Source organism: Lissotriton vulgaris, chromosome 5 (genome assembly GCF_964263255.1).
Source record: "Lissotriton vulgaris chromosome 5, aLisVul1.2, whole genome shotgun sequence".
NCBI lineage: Eukaryota > Metazoa > Chordata > Amphibia > Caudata > Salamandridae > Lissotriton > Lissotriton vulgaris.
The window spans coordinates 1546516656-1546530007 of record NC_141693.1 but is presented as its reverse complement, the minus strand read 5'-3'; the positions used below and the strand labels follow the sequence as shown (position 1 = coordinate 1546530007).

The window sequence follows — 13352 nt, the reverse complement described above, 5'->3', positions numbered from 1 at the left end:
CTTTGCTGATGACACAGTTGGCTAATTTGTAAAGCATTGGTCTATTAAGTTGCAGAGTGTGGTTGAACTTGGTTAGGAGACTTGGTGCCTGTTTCTGTGTCCTGCTGAAGACAAGGACGGCTTGATACCACTGTCAAAGCCTAGTTTATTGAGAAAAGCATCCAGGAAAGAAGAAGTGTTGAGTCGAAAGTGGTTCTCCTCCAATTTCTCTCCACTTGCTCGAAATGCAGAGCCTCCATTATAGCACAGAACAGAGTGTTAAAGTCGGGGATGGAAGAGGATGAAAATGGGAAGTTTACTTATGGAGAGAACTGAGAAATGTCCTGTGTGCAGACACCAGTGTTTGACGATTGAATACATTTAAATAATGCCTCTAGACTGCAAGTGTTTATCTGTGCCTCAGTGGCCTAATGGATAAGGCACTGGCCTCCTAAGCCAGGGATTGTGGGTTCGAGTCCCATCTGAGATGAAAACCAATATCCACTCTTACTTTTCCGGAAAAATTGATATATTTATTACATGCTTCCGCTCAGAAGCTTATGTGGTATTAGGAACTTTGAAATGGTACCATTTTACTTCTGTACTCTTCAGAGTCATGTTGGTGTTCTGAAACTACAAAGTAGATTTTTAAACACCTATCTTTGTCAGATGCAACTTTGACCCGGCAGAAGATATTCCTTTGGAAAAAATGATTTGAATTGGATTGGTGTAACTGTTGTTTCTAGAGGTGGTGACACGCTTTCAGCTACTTGAATAGGGCAAGTCAGGATTCATGAAACGTATACAACCTTTGAGCGTGTGTAAATTGGCATATCCAGAAAGGAGCAGTTTTTACTACTGTCAAAACAGTTTCTCTCCACTTCTAGAAATATCCAGAGCTATGTAAAGCATACAACTGAGCTTTATTCTCATGAAGAAAGAGGTTTAAATGCAAAAAAGAAAACAAAAGCTTATCGTACTGGTGACATTCTCATTATATAGATTCCAAAAGAGTGCTTTATTTGAAAGGAGCTGAAAAAACACAATGGGATGTAAACCTAAATAACTATCAATATCATATTTCCCATCCTTGCATACCACCTACATTATAAAAATAAACACAGCAAGACATATGACCGCGTGGCCTAATGGATAAGGCGTCTGACTTCGGATCAGAAGATTGAGGGTTCGAGTCCCTTCGTGGTCGGTTTTTGCCAATGGTCACACAACTCAGCTTTCCATTCAGAATGGAAGCAGGCTCTACCAATACTCTTATAGCCATCATGTTCTCATTCCTAATTATTCATGAAGTGGAGTACATACTGCACAGTCATTTAGATTGCATCTTCAGCCTAAAATCTTGTCCATGTTAGTGGCATTAAGAAGTGCTTCTATGTACATGCACTGAATATGTAATAGGGTTGCAGAATTTTGACTTGACAGAATGGGTTTTTAGCTTAAGGGTGTGTAGATGAAATGCAAGGTGTGTAAGTATGTGTCCATGGAGTGCTTCAAGTATAAAATCTGTATGATTTGTGCAGTTAAAGTGCTAATTTTGCCTACGAGAAAGAAAAGTACTACAGAAGAATTATAAAGGATTGGCACATTGGCTGCCTTTGCTGATGACACAGTTGGCTAATTTGTAAAGCATTGGTATATTAAGTTGCAGAGTGTGGTTGAACTTGGTTAGGAGACTTGGTGCCTCTTTCTGTGTCCTGCTGAAGACAAGGACGGCTTGAAACCACTGTCAAAGCCCAGTTTATTGAGAAAAGCATCCAGGAAAGAAGAAGTGTTGAGTCGAAAGTGGTTCTCCTCCAATTTCTCTCCACTTGCTCGAAATGCAGAGCCTCCATTATAGCACAGAACAGAGTGTTAAAGTCGGGGATGGAAGAGGATGAAAATGGGAAGTTTACTTATGGAGAGAACTGAGAAACGTCCTGTGTGCAGACACCAGTGTTTGACGATTGAATACATTTAAATAATGCCTCTAGAATGCAGGTGTTTATCTGTGCCTCAGTGGCCTAATAGATAAGGCACTGGCCTCCTAAGCCAGGGATTGTGGGTTCGAGTCCCATCTGAGGTGAAAACCAATATCCGCTCTTACTTTTCCAGAAAAATTTATATATTTATAACATGCTTCCGCTCAGAAGCTTATGAGGTATTAGGAACTTTGAAATGGTACCATTTTACTTCTGTACTCTTCAGGGTCATGTTGGTGCTCTGAAACTACAAAGTAGATTTTTAAACACCTATCTTTGTCAGATGCAACTTTGACCCGGCAGAAGATATTCCTTTGGAAAAAATGATTTGAATTGGATTGGTGTAACTGTTGTTTCTAGAGGTGGTGACAGGCTTTCAGCTACTTGAATAGGGCAAGGCAGGATTCATGAAATGTATACAACCTTTGAGCGTGTGTAAATTGGCATATCCAGAAAGGAGCAGTTTGTACTACTGTCAAAACAGTTTCTCTCCACTTCTGGAAATATCCAGAGCTATGTAAAGTATACAACTGAGCTTTAATCTCATGAAGAAAGAGGTTTAAATGCAAAAAAGAAAACAAAAGCTTATCGTACTGGTGACATTCTCATTATATAGATTCCAAAAGAGTGCTTTAATTGAAAGGAGCTGAAAAAACACAATGGGATGTAAACCTAAATAACTATCAATATCATATTTCCCATCCTTGCATACTACCTACATTATAAAAATAAGCACAGCAGGACATATGACCGCGTGGCCTAATGGATAAGGTGTCTGACTTCGGATCAGAAGATTGAGGGTTCAAGTCCCTTCGTGGTCGGTGTTAACCAATGGACACACAAGTCAGCTTTCCGTTCAGAATGGAAGCAGGCTCTTCCAATACTCTTATAGCCATCATGTTCTCATTCCTAAATATTCATGCAGTGGAGTACATACTGCACAGTCATTTAGATTGCATCTTCAGCCTAAAATCTTGTCCATGTTAGTGTCATTAAGAAGTGCTTCTATGTACACGCACTGAATATGTTATAGGGTTGCAGAATTTTGACTTGACAGAATGGGTTTTTAGCTTAAGGGTGTGTAGATGAAATGCAAGGTGTGTAAGTATCAATCAATCAATCAATCAGTGACACTTATAGATAGTGCTACATACCCGTAGGGTCTCAAGGCGCTGGGGGGGGGGGGGGGGGTGCCGCTACTGCTCGAACAGCCAGGTCTTCAGCTTCTTCCTGAAGGAGAGGTGGTCTTGGGTCAGGCACAGGTCGGTCGGGAGGGAGTTCCAGGTCTTGGCGGCCAGGTAGGAGAAGGACCTTCCTCCTGTAGTCGCTCTTCGGATGCGGGGGACGGCGGTGAGGGCGTGGTTGGCTGATCGGAGGTGGCGTTTGGGAGCGTAGAAGTTGATCCGGCTGTTGAGGTAGCTCGGGCCTTGGTCGTGTAGGGCTTTGTGTGCGTGGGTGAGGAGGCGGAAGGTGATTCTTTTGTTGACGGGGAGCCAGTGAAGGTCTCTCAGATGTCCGGTGATGTGGCTGGTTCGTGGGATGTCGAGGATGAGTCTGGCTGAGGCGTTCTGGATCCGCTGGAGTCTCTTCTGGAGCTTGGCGGTGGTGCAGGCGTAGAGGGCGTTGCCGTAGTCCAGTCGGCTGGTGACGAGGGCCTGGGTGACGGTCTTCCTGGTCTCGGTGGGGATCCACCAGAAGATCTTCCGTAGCATGCGTAGGATGTTGAAGCACGCCGAGGAGACGTTGTTGACTTGCCGGGTCATGGAGAGGGAGGAGTCCAGGATGAAGCCCAGGTTGCGTGCATGGTCTGTCGGTTTGGGTGCGGTGCCCAGGGCAGGAGGCCACCAGGAGTCGTCCCAGGCGGAGGGTGATGAGCCCAGGATGAGGACCTCCGTCTTGTCCGAGTTCAGTTTCAGGCGGCTGGTCGTCATCCACTCGGCTACCTCTTTCATCCCTTCATGCAGGTTGGCTCTGGCGGAGGCGGGGTCGTTGGTCAGGGAGAGGATCAGCTGGGTGTTGTCGGCGTAGGAGATTATGCTGAGGTTGTGTTTGCGTACGATGGCCGCGAGGGGGCTCATGTAGACGTTGAAGAGGGTGGGGCTCAAAGAAGATCCTTGAGGGACGCCGCAGATGACTTCGGAGGCCTCTGACTTGTAAGGTGGTAGGCGGACTCTCTGTGTTCTTCCGTCGAGGAAGGAGACGATCCATTCCAGCGCCTTGTCCTGGATTCCGATGTTGCTGAGGCACTGTACTAGGGTGCGGTGGCAGACCGTGTCGAATGCCGCAGAGAGGTCTAGGAGGATGAGGGCCGCTGTTTCTCCATTGTCCATCAGGGCTCGGATGTCATCGGTGGCGGCAATGAGGGCGGTCTCGGTGCTGTGATTGGCTCGGAAGCCGGACTGTGAGGGGTCAAGGGATCCGTTCGTCTCGAGGAAGGCGGCCATCTGCTTGTTGACGGTCTTCTCGATGACTTTGGCTGGAAACTGGAGGAGCGAGATGGGGCGGTAGTTCTTGAGTTCGGTGGGGTCCGCTGTTGGTTTCTTGAGTAGAGCGCTGAGTTCGGCGTGTTTCCAGCTCTCAGGGAAGGTGGCGGTGTCGAAGGATGTGTTGATGATGTCTCGCAGGTGGGGTGCGATGACAGCGTCGGCCTTGTTGAAGACGTGGTGAGGGCAGGGGTCGGTCGGTGATCCGGAGTGGATGGAGTTCATCGTGCGGATGGTGTCATCGGTGCTGATCGGGGTCCAGGCGTGGAGGGTGGTGGTGGGGGGTGGTTGTTCGGTCGTGGTGTGCGTTGGTTGGTTGTGGAAGCTGTTGTGTATGTGTTCATGGAGTGCTTCAAGTGTAAAAATCTGTATGATTTGTGCAGTTAAAGTGCTAATTTTGCCTACGAGAAAGAAAAGTACTACAGAAGAATTATAAAGGATTGGCACATTGGCTGCCTTTGCTGATGACACAGTTGGCTAATTTGTAAAGCATTGGTCTATTAAGTTGCAGAGTGTGGTTGAACTTGGTTAGGAGACTTGGTGCCTGTTTCTTTGTCCTGCTGAAGACAAGGACGGCTTGATACCACTGTCAAAGCCCAGTTTATTGAGAAAAGCATCCAGGAAAGAAGAAGTGTTGAGTCGAAAGTGGTTCTCCTCCAATTTCTCTCCTCTTGCTCGAAATGCAGAGCCTCCATTATAGCACAGAACAGAGTGTTAAAGTCGGGATGGAAGAGGATGAAAATGGGAAGTTTACTTATGGAGAGAACTGAGAAATGTCCTGTGTGCAGACACCAGTGTTTGACGATTGAATACATTTATATAATGCCTCTAGCGTGCAAGTGTTCATCTGTGCCTCAGTGGCCTAATGGATAAGGCACTGGCCTCCTAAGCCAGGGATTGTGGGTTCGAGTCCCATCTGAGGTGAAAACCAATATCCACTATTACTTTTCTAGAAAAATTTATATATTTATTACATGCTTCCGCTCAGAAGCTTATGAGGTATTAGGAACTTTGAAATGGTACCATTTTACTTCTGTACTCTTCAGGGTCATGTTGGTGTTCTGAAACTACAAAGTAGATTTTTAAACACCTATCTTTGTCAGATGCAACTTTGACCCGGCAGAAGATATTCCTTTGGAAAAAATGATTTGAATTGGATTGGTGTAACTGTTGTTTCTAGAGGTGGTGACAGGCTTTCAGCTACTTGAATAGGGCAAGGCAGGATTCATGAAATGTATACAACCTTTGAGCGTGTGTAAATTGACATATCCAGAAAGGAGCAGTTTGTACTACTGTCTAAACAGTTTCTCTACCCTTCTGGAAAAATCCAGAGCTATGTAAAGCATACAACTGAGCTTTAATCTCATGAAGAAAGAGGTTTAAATGCAAAAAAGAAAACAAAAGCTTATCGTACTGGTGACATTCTCATTATATAGATTCCAAAAGAGTGCTTTAATTGAAAGGAGCTGAAAAAACACAATGGGATGTAAACCTAAATAACTATCAATATCATATTTCCCATCCTTGCATACCACCTACATTATAAAAATAAGCACAGCAGGACATATGACCGCGTGGCCTAATGGATAAGGTGTCTGACTTCGGATCAGAAGATTGAGGGTTCGAGTCCCTTCGTGGTCGGTTTTTGCCAATGGTCACACAACTCAGCTTTCCATTCAGAATGGAAGCAGGCTCTTCCAATACTCTTATAGCCATCATGTTCTCATTCCTAATTATTCATGAAGTGGAGTACATACTGCACAGTCATTTAGATTGCATCTTCAGCCTAAAATCTTGTCCATGTTAGTGGCATTAAGAAGTGCTTCTATGTACACGCACTGAATATGTAATAGGGTTGCAGAATTTTGACTTGACAGAATGGGTTTTTAGCTTAAGGGTGTGTAGATGAAATGCAAGGTGTGTAAGTATGTGTTCATGGAGTGCTTCAAGTGTAAAAATCTGTATGATTTGTGCAGTTAAAGTGCTAATTTTGCCTACGAGAAAGAAAAGTACTACAGAAGAATTATAAAGGTTTTGCACATTGACTGCCTTTGCTGATGACACAGTTGGCTAATTTGGAAAGCATTGGTCTATTAAGTTGCAGAGTGTGGTTGAACTTGGTTAGCAGACTTGGTGCCTGTTTCTGTGTCCTGCTGAAGACAAGGACGGCTTGATACCACTGTCAAAGCCCAGTTTATTGAGAAAAGCATCCAGGAAAGAAGAAGTGTTGAGTCGAAAGTGGTTCTCCTCCAATTTCTCTCCACTTGCGCGAAATGCAGAGCCTCCATTATAGCACAGAATAGAGTGTTAAAGTCGGGGATGGAAGAGGATGAAAATGGGAAGTTTACTTATGGAGAGAACTGAGAAATGTCCTGTGTGCAGACACCAGTGTTTGACAATTGAATACATTTAAATAATGCCTCTAGAGTGCAAGTGTTCATCTGTGCCTCAGTGGCCTAATGGATAAGGCACTGGCCTCCTAAGCCAGGGATTGTGGGTTCGAGTCCCATCTGAGCTGAAAACCAATATCCACTCTTACTTTTCTTGAAAAATTTATATATTTATTACATGCTTCCGCTCAGAAGCTTATGAGGTATTAGGAACTTTGAAATGGTACCATTTTACTTCTGTACTCTCCGGACTCATGTTGGTGTTCTGAAACTACAAAGTAGATTTTTAAACACCTATCTTTGTCAGATGCAACTTTGACCCGGCAGAAGATATTCCTTTGGAAAAAATGATTTGAATTGGATTGGTGTAACTGTTGTTTCTAGAGGTGGTGACAGGCTTTCAGCTACTTGAATAGGGCAAGGCAGGATTCATGAAACGTATACAACCTTTGAGCGTGTGTAAATTGGCATATCCAGAAGGAGCAGTTTGTACTACTGTCAAAACAGTTTCTCTCCACTTCTGGAAATATCCAGAGCTATGTAAAGCATACAACTGAGCTTTAATCTCATGAAGAAAGAGGTTTAAATGCAAAAAAGAAAACAAAAGCTTATCGTACTGGTGACATTCTCATTATATAGATTCCAAAAGAGTGCTTCAATTGAAAGGAGCTGAAAAAACACAATGGGATGTAAACCTAAATAACTATCAATATCATATTTCCCATCCTTGCATACCACCTACATTATAAAAATAAGCACAGCAGGACATATGACCGCGTGGCCTAATGGATAAGGCGTCTGACTTCGGATCAGAAGATTGAGGGTTCGAGTCCCTTTGTGGTCGGTTTTTGCCAATGGACACACAACTCAGCTTTCCGTTCAGAATGGAAGCAGGCTCTTCCAATACTCTTATAGCCATCATGTTCTCATTCCTAATTATTCATGAAGTGGAGTACATACTGCACAGTTATTTAGATTGCATCTTCAGCCTAAAATCTTGTCCATGGTAGTGGCATTAAGAAGTGCTTCTATGTACACGCACTGAATATGTAATAGGGTTGCAGAATTTTGACTTGACAGAATGGGTTTTTAGCTTAAGGGTGTGTAGATGAAATGCAAGGTGTGTAAGTATGTGTTCATGGAGTGCTTCAAGTGTAAAAATCTGTATGATTTGTGCAGTTAAAGTGCTAATTTTGCCTACGAGAAAGAAAAGTACTACAGAAGAATTATAAAGGATTGGCACATTGGCTGCCTTTGCTGATGACACAGTTGGCTAATTTGTAAAGCATTGGTATATTAAGTTGCAGAGTGTGGTTGAACTTGGTTAGGAGACTTGGTGCCTGTTTCTCTGTCCTGCTGAAGACAAGGACGGCTTGGTACCACTGTCAAAGCCCAGTTTATTGAGAAAAGCATCCAGGAAAGAAGAAGTGTTGAGTCGAAAGTGGTTCTCCTCCAATTTCTCTCCTCTTGCTCGAAATGCAGAGCCTCCATTATAGCACAGAACAGAGTGTTAAAGTCGGGGATGGAAGAGGATGAAAATGGGAAGTTTACTTATGGAGAGAACTGAGAAATGTCCTGTGTGCAGACACCAGTGTTTGACGATTGAATACATTTAAATAATGCCTCTAGACTGCAAGTGTTTATCTGTGCCTCAGTGGCCTAATGGATAAGGCACTGGCCTCCTAAGCCAGGGATTGTGGGTTTGAGTCCCATCTGAGGTGAAAACCAATATCCAATCTTACTTTTCCAGAAAAATTGATATATTTATTACATGCTTCCGCTCAGAAGCTTATGTGGTATTAGGAACTTTGAAATGGTACCATTTTACTTTTTGACCCGGCAGAAGATATTCCTTTGGAAAAAATTATTTGAATTGGATTGGTGTAACTGTTGTTTCTAGAGGTGGTGACAGGCTTTCAGCTACTTGAATAGGGCAAGGCAGGATTCATGAAACGTATACAACCTTTGAGCGTGTGTAAATTGGCATATCCAGAAAGGAGCAGTTTGTACTACTGTCAAAACAGTTTCTCTCCACTTCTGGAAATATCCAGAGCTATGTAAAGCATACAACTGAGCTTTAATCTCATGAAGAAAGAGGTTTAAATGCAAAAAAGAAAACAAAAGCTTATTGTACTGGTGACATTCTCATTATATAGATTCCAAAAGAGTGCTTTAATTGAAAGGAGCTGAAAAAACACAATGGGATGTAAACCTAAATAACTATCAATATCATATTTCCCATCCTTGCATACTACCTACATTATAAAAATAAGCACAGCAGGACATATGACCGCGTGGCCTAATGGATAAGGTGTCTGACTTCGGATCAGAAGATTGAGGGTTCGAGTCCCTTCGTGGTCGGTTTTAACCAATGGACACACAACTCAGCTTTCCGTTCAGAATGGAAGCAGGCTCTTCCAATACTCTTATAGCCATCATGTTCTCATTCCTAATTATTCATGCAGTGGAGTACATACTGCACAGTCATTTAGATTGCATCTTCAGCCTAAAATCTTGTCCATGTTAGTGGCATTAAGAAGTGCTTCTATGTACACGCACTGAATATGTAATAGGGTTGCAGAATTTTGACTTGACAGAATGGGTTTTTAGCTTAAGGGCGTGTAGATGAAATGCAAGGTGTGTAAGTATGTGTTCATGGAGTGCTTCAAGTGTAAAAATCTGTATGATTTGTGCAGTTAAAGTGCTAATTTTGCCTACGAGAAAGAGAAGTACTACAGAAGAATTATAAAGGATTGGCACATTGGCTGCCTTTGCTGATGACACAGTTGGCTAATTTGTGAAGCATTGGTCTATTAAGTTGCAGAGTGTGGTTGAACTTGGTTAGGAGACTTGGTGCCTGTTTCTGTGTCCTGCTGAAGACAAGGACGGCTTGATACCACTGTCAAAGCCCAGTTTATTGAGAAAAGCATCCAGGAAAGAAGAAGTGTTGAGTCGAAAGTGGTTCTCCTCCAATTTCTCTCCTCTTGCTCGAAATGCAGAGCCTCCATTATAGCACAGAACAGAGTGTTAAAGTCGGGGATGGAAGAGGATGAAAATGGGAAGTTTACTTATGGAGAGAACTGAGAAATGTCCTGTGTGCAGACACCAGTGTTTGACGATTGAATACATTTAAATAATGCCTCTAGACTGCAAGTGTTTATCTGTGCCTCAGTGGCCTAATGGATAAGGCACTGGCCTCCTAAGCCAGGGATTGTGGGTTTGAGTCCCATCTGAGGTGAAAACCAATATCCAATCTTACTTTTCCAGAAAAATTGATATATTTATTACATGCTTCCGCTCAGAAGCTTATGTGGTATTAGGAACTTTGAAATGGTACCATTTTACTTTTTGACCCGGCAGAAGATATTCCTTTGGAAAAAATTATTTGAATTGGATTGGTGTAACTGTTGTTTCTAGAGGTGGTGACAGGCTTTCAGCTACTTGAATAGGGCAAGGCAGGATTCATGAAACGTATACAACCTTTGAGCGTGTGTAAATTGGCATATCCAGAAAGGAGCAGTTTGTACTACTGTCAAAACAGTTTCTCTCCACTTCTGGAAATATCCAGAGCTATGTAAAGCATACAACTGAGCTTTAATCTCATGAAGAAAGAGGTTTAAATGCAAAAAAGAAAACAAAAGCTTATTGTACTGGTGACATTCTCATTATATAGATTCCAAAAGAGTGCTTTAATTGAAAGGAGCTGAAAAAACACAATGGGATGTAAACCTAAATAACTATCAATATCATATTTCCCATCCTTGCATACTACCTACATTATAAAAATAAGCACAGCAGGACATATGACCGCGTGGCCTAATGGATAAGGTGTCTGACTTCGGATCAGAAGATTGAGGGTTCGAGTCCCTTCGTGGTCGGTTTTAACCAATGGACACACAACTCAGCTTTCCGTTCAGAATGGAAGCAGGCTCTTCCAATACTCTTATAGCCATCATGTTCTCATTCCTAATTATTCATGCAGTGGAGTACATACTGCACAGTCATTTAGATTGCATCTTCAGCCTAAAATCTTGTCCATGTTAGTGGCATTAAGAAGTGCTTCTATGTACACGCACTGAATATGTAATAGGGTTGCAGAATTTTGACTTGACAGAATGGGTTTTTAGCTTAAGGGCGTGTAGATGAAATGCAAGGTGTGTAAGTATGTGTTCATGGAGTGCTTCAAGTGTAAAAATCTGTATGATTTGTGCAGTTAAAGTGCTAATTTTGCCTACGAGAAAGAAAAGTACTACAGAAGAATTATAAAGGATTGGCACATTGGCTGCCTTTGCTGATGACACAGTTGGCTAATTTGTAAAGCATTGGTCTATTAAGTTGCAGAGTGTGGTTGAACTTGGTTAGGAGACTTGGTGCCTGTTTCTGTGTCCTGCTGAAGACAAGGACGGCTTGATACCACTGTCAAAGCCCAGTTTATTGAGAAAAGCATCCAGGAAAGAAGAAGTGTTGAGTCGAAAGTGGTTCTCCTCCAATTTCTCTCCTCTTGCTCGAAATGCAGAGCCTCCATTATAGCACAGAACAGAGTGTTAAAGTCGGGGATGGAAGAGGATGAAAATGGGAAGTTTACTTATGGAGAGAACTGAGAAATGTCCTGTGTGCAGACACCAGTGTTTGACGATTGAATACATTTATATAATGCCTCTAGCGTGCAAGTGTTCATCTGTGCCTCAGTGGCCTAATGGATAAGGCACTGGCCTCCTAAGCCAGGGATTGTGGGTTCGAGTCCCATCTGAGGTGAAAACCAATATCCACTATTACTTTTCAAGAAAAAAGTATATATTTATTACATGCTTCCGCTCAGAAGCTTATGAGGTATTAGGAACTTTGAAATGGTACCATTTTACTTCTGTACTCTTCAGGGTCATGTTGATGTTCTGAAACTACAAAGTAGATTTTTAAACACCTATCTTTGTCGGATACAACTTTGACCCGTCAGAAGATATTCCTTTGGAAAAAATGATTTGAATTGGATTGGTGTAACTGTTGTTTCTAGAGGTGGTGACAGGCTTTCAGCTACTTGAATAGGGCAAGTCAGGATTCATGAAACGTATACAACCTTTGAGCGTGTGTAAATTGGCATATCCAGAAAGGAGCAGTTTGTACTACTGTCTAAACAGTTTCTCTACCCTTCTGGAAAAATCCAGAGCTATGTAAAGCATACAACTGAGCTTTAATCTCATGAAGAAAGAGGTTTAAATGCAAAAAAGAAAACAAAAGCTTATCGTACTGGTGACATTCTCATTATATAGATTCCAAAAGAGTGCTTTAATTGAAAGGAGCTGAAAAAACACAATGGGATGTAAACCTAAATAACTATCAATATCATATTTCCCATCCTTGCATACCACCTACATTATAAAAATAAGCACAGCAGGACATATGACCGCGTGGCCTAATGGATAAGGTGTCTGACTTCGGATCAGTAGATTGAGGGTTCGAGTCCCTTCGTGGTCGGTTTTTGCCAATGGTCACACAACTCAGCTTTCCATTCAGAATGGAAGCAGGCTCTTCCAATACTCTTATAGCCATCATGTTCTCATTCCTAATTATTCATGAAGTGGAGTACATACTGCACAGTCATTTAGATTGCATCTTCAGCCTAAAATCTTGTCCATGTTAGTGGCATTAAGAAGTGCTTCTATGTACACGGACTGAATATGTAATAGGGTTGCAGAATTTTGACTTGACAGAATGGGTTTTTAGCTTAAGGGTGTGTAGATGAAATGCAAGGTGTGTAAGTATGTGTTCATGGAGTGCTTCAAGTGTAAAAACTGTATGATTTGTGCAGTTAAAGTGCTAATTTTGCCTACGAGAAAGAAAAGTACTACAGAAGAATTATAAAGGTTTTGCACATTGGCTGCCTTTGCTGATGACACAGTTGGCTAATTTGGAAAGCATTGGTCTATTAAGTTGCAGGGTGTGGTTGAACTTGGTTAGCAGACTTGGTGCCTGTTTCTGTGTCCTGCTGAAGACAAGGACGGCTTGATACCACTGTCAAAGCCCAGTTTATTGAGAAAAGCATCCAGGAAAGAAGAAGTGTTGAGTCAAAAGTGGTTCTCCTCCAATTTCTCTCCACTTGCGCGAAATGCAGAGCCTCCATTATAGCACAGAACAGAGTGTTAAAGTCGGGGATGGAAGAGGATGAAAATGGGAAGTTTACTTATGGAGAGAACTGAGAAATGTCCTGTGTGCAGACACCAGTGTTTGACGATTGAATACATTTAAATAATGCCTCTAGACTGCAAGTGTTCATCTGTGCCTCAGTGGCCTAATGGATAAGGCACTGGCCTCCTAAGCCAGGGATTGTGGGTTCGAGTCCCATCTGAGGTGAAAACCAATATCCAGTATTACTTTTCTTGAAAAATTTATATATTTATTACATTCTTCCGCTCAGAAGCTTATGAGGTATTAGGAACTTTGAAATGGTACCATTTTACTTCTGTACTCTCCGGACTCATGTTGGTGTTCTGAAACTACAAAGTAGATTTTTAAACACCTATCTT

At 42.3% G+C, this 13352-nt stretch overlaps 15 non-coding genes across 15 annotated transcripts; all 15 read left to right on the top strand.

The window, feature by feature from the left end:
- Positions 1-396: 396 nt before the first annotated feature.
- TRNAR-CCU (transfer RNA arginine (anticodon CCU)) lies at positions 397-469 on the top strand. The gene has a single exon. It is a non-coding gene; the product is annotated as a tRNA-Arg (tRNA).
- Positions 470-1113: 644 nt separating this feature from the next.
- On the top strand, positions 1114-1186 carry TRNAR-UCG (transfer RNA arginine (anticodon UCG)). The gene has a single exon. It is a non-coding gene; the product is annotated as a tRNA-Arg (tRNA).
- Positions 1187-1989: 803 nt separating this feature from the next.
- On the top strand, positions 1990-2062 carry TRNAR-CCU (transfer RNA arginine (anticodon CCU)). The gene has a single exon. It is a non-coding gene; the product is annotated as a tRNA-Arg (tRNA).
- A 644-nt stretch (positions 2063-2706) lies between these two features.
- TRNAR-UCG (transfer RNA arginine (anticodon UCG)) lies at positions 2707-2779 on the top strand. Its single transcript has one exon. It is a non-coding gene; the product is annotated as a tRNA-Arg (tRNA).
- Positions 2780-5292: 2513 nt separating this feature from the next.
- Positions 5293-5365, top strand: TRNAR-CCU (transfer RNA arginine (anticodon CCU)). The gene has a single exon. It is a non-coding gene; the product is annotated as a tRNA-Arg (tRNA).
- A 644-nt stretch (positions 5366-6009) lies between these two features.
- On the top strand, positions 6010-6082 carry TRNAR-UCG (transfer RNA arginine (anticodon UCG)). The gene has a single exon. It is a non-coding gene; the product is annotated as a tRNA-Arg (tRNA).
- Positions 6083-6886: 804 nt separating this feature from the next.
- Positions 6887-6959, top strand: TRNAR-CCU (transfer RNA arginine (anticodon CCU)). The gene has a single exon. It is a non-coding gene; the product is annotated as a tRNA-Arg (tRNA).
- A 643-nt stretch (positions 6960-7602) lies between these two features.
- On the top strand, positions 7603-7675 carry TRNAR-UCG (transfer RNA arginine (anticodon UCG)). The gene has a single exon. It is a non-coding gene; the product is annotated as a tRNA-Arg (tRNA).
- Positions 7676-8479: 804 nt separating this feature from the next.
- Positions 8480-8552, top strand: TRNAR-CCU (transfer RNA arginine (anticodon CCU)). Its single transcript has one exon. It is a non-coding gene; the product is annotated as a tRNA-Arg (tRNA).
- A 567-nt stretch (positions 8553-9119) lies between these two features.
- On the top strand, positions 9120-9192 carry TRNAR-UCG (transfer RNA arginine (anticodon UCG)). Its single transcript has one exon. It is a non-coding gene; the product is annotated as a tRNA-Arg (tRNA).
- Positions 9193-9996: 804 nt separating this feature from the next.
- On the top strand, positions 9997-10069 carry TRNAR-CCU (transfer RNA arginine (anticodon CCU)). The gene has a single exon. It is a non-coding gene; the product is annotated as a tRNA-Arg (tRNA).
- A 567-nt stretch (positions 10070-10636) lies between these two features.
- Positions 10637-10709, top strand: TRNAR-UCG (transfer RNA arginine (anticodon UCG)). The gene has a single exon. It is a non-coding gene; the product is annotated as a tRNA-Arg (tRNA).
- Positions 10710-11513: 804 nt separating this feature from the next.
- Positions 11514-11586, top strand: TRNAR-CCU (transfer RNA arginine (anticodon CCU)). The gene has a single exon. It is a non-coding gene; the product is annotated as a tRNA-Arg (tRNA).
- Positions 11587-12230: 644 nt separating this feature from the next.
- On the top strand, positions 12231-12303 carry TRNAR-UCG (transfer RNA arginine (anticodon UCG)). The gene has a single exon. It is a non-coding gene; the product is annotated as a tRNA-Arg (tRNA).
- Positions 12304-13106: 803 nt separating this feature from the next.
- On the top strand, positions 13107-13179 carry TRNAR-CCU (transfer RNA arginine (anticodon CCU)). Its single transcript has one exon. It is a non-coding gene; the product is annotated as a tRNA-Arg (tRNA).
- The last annotated feature ends 173 nt before the right edge of the window (positions 13180-13352 follow it).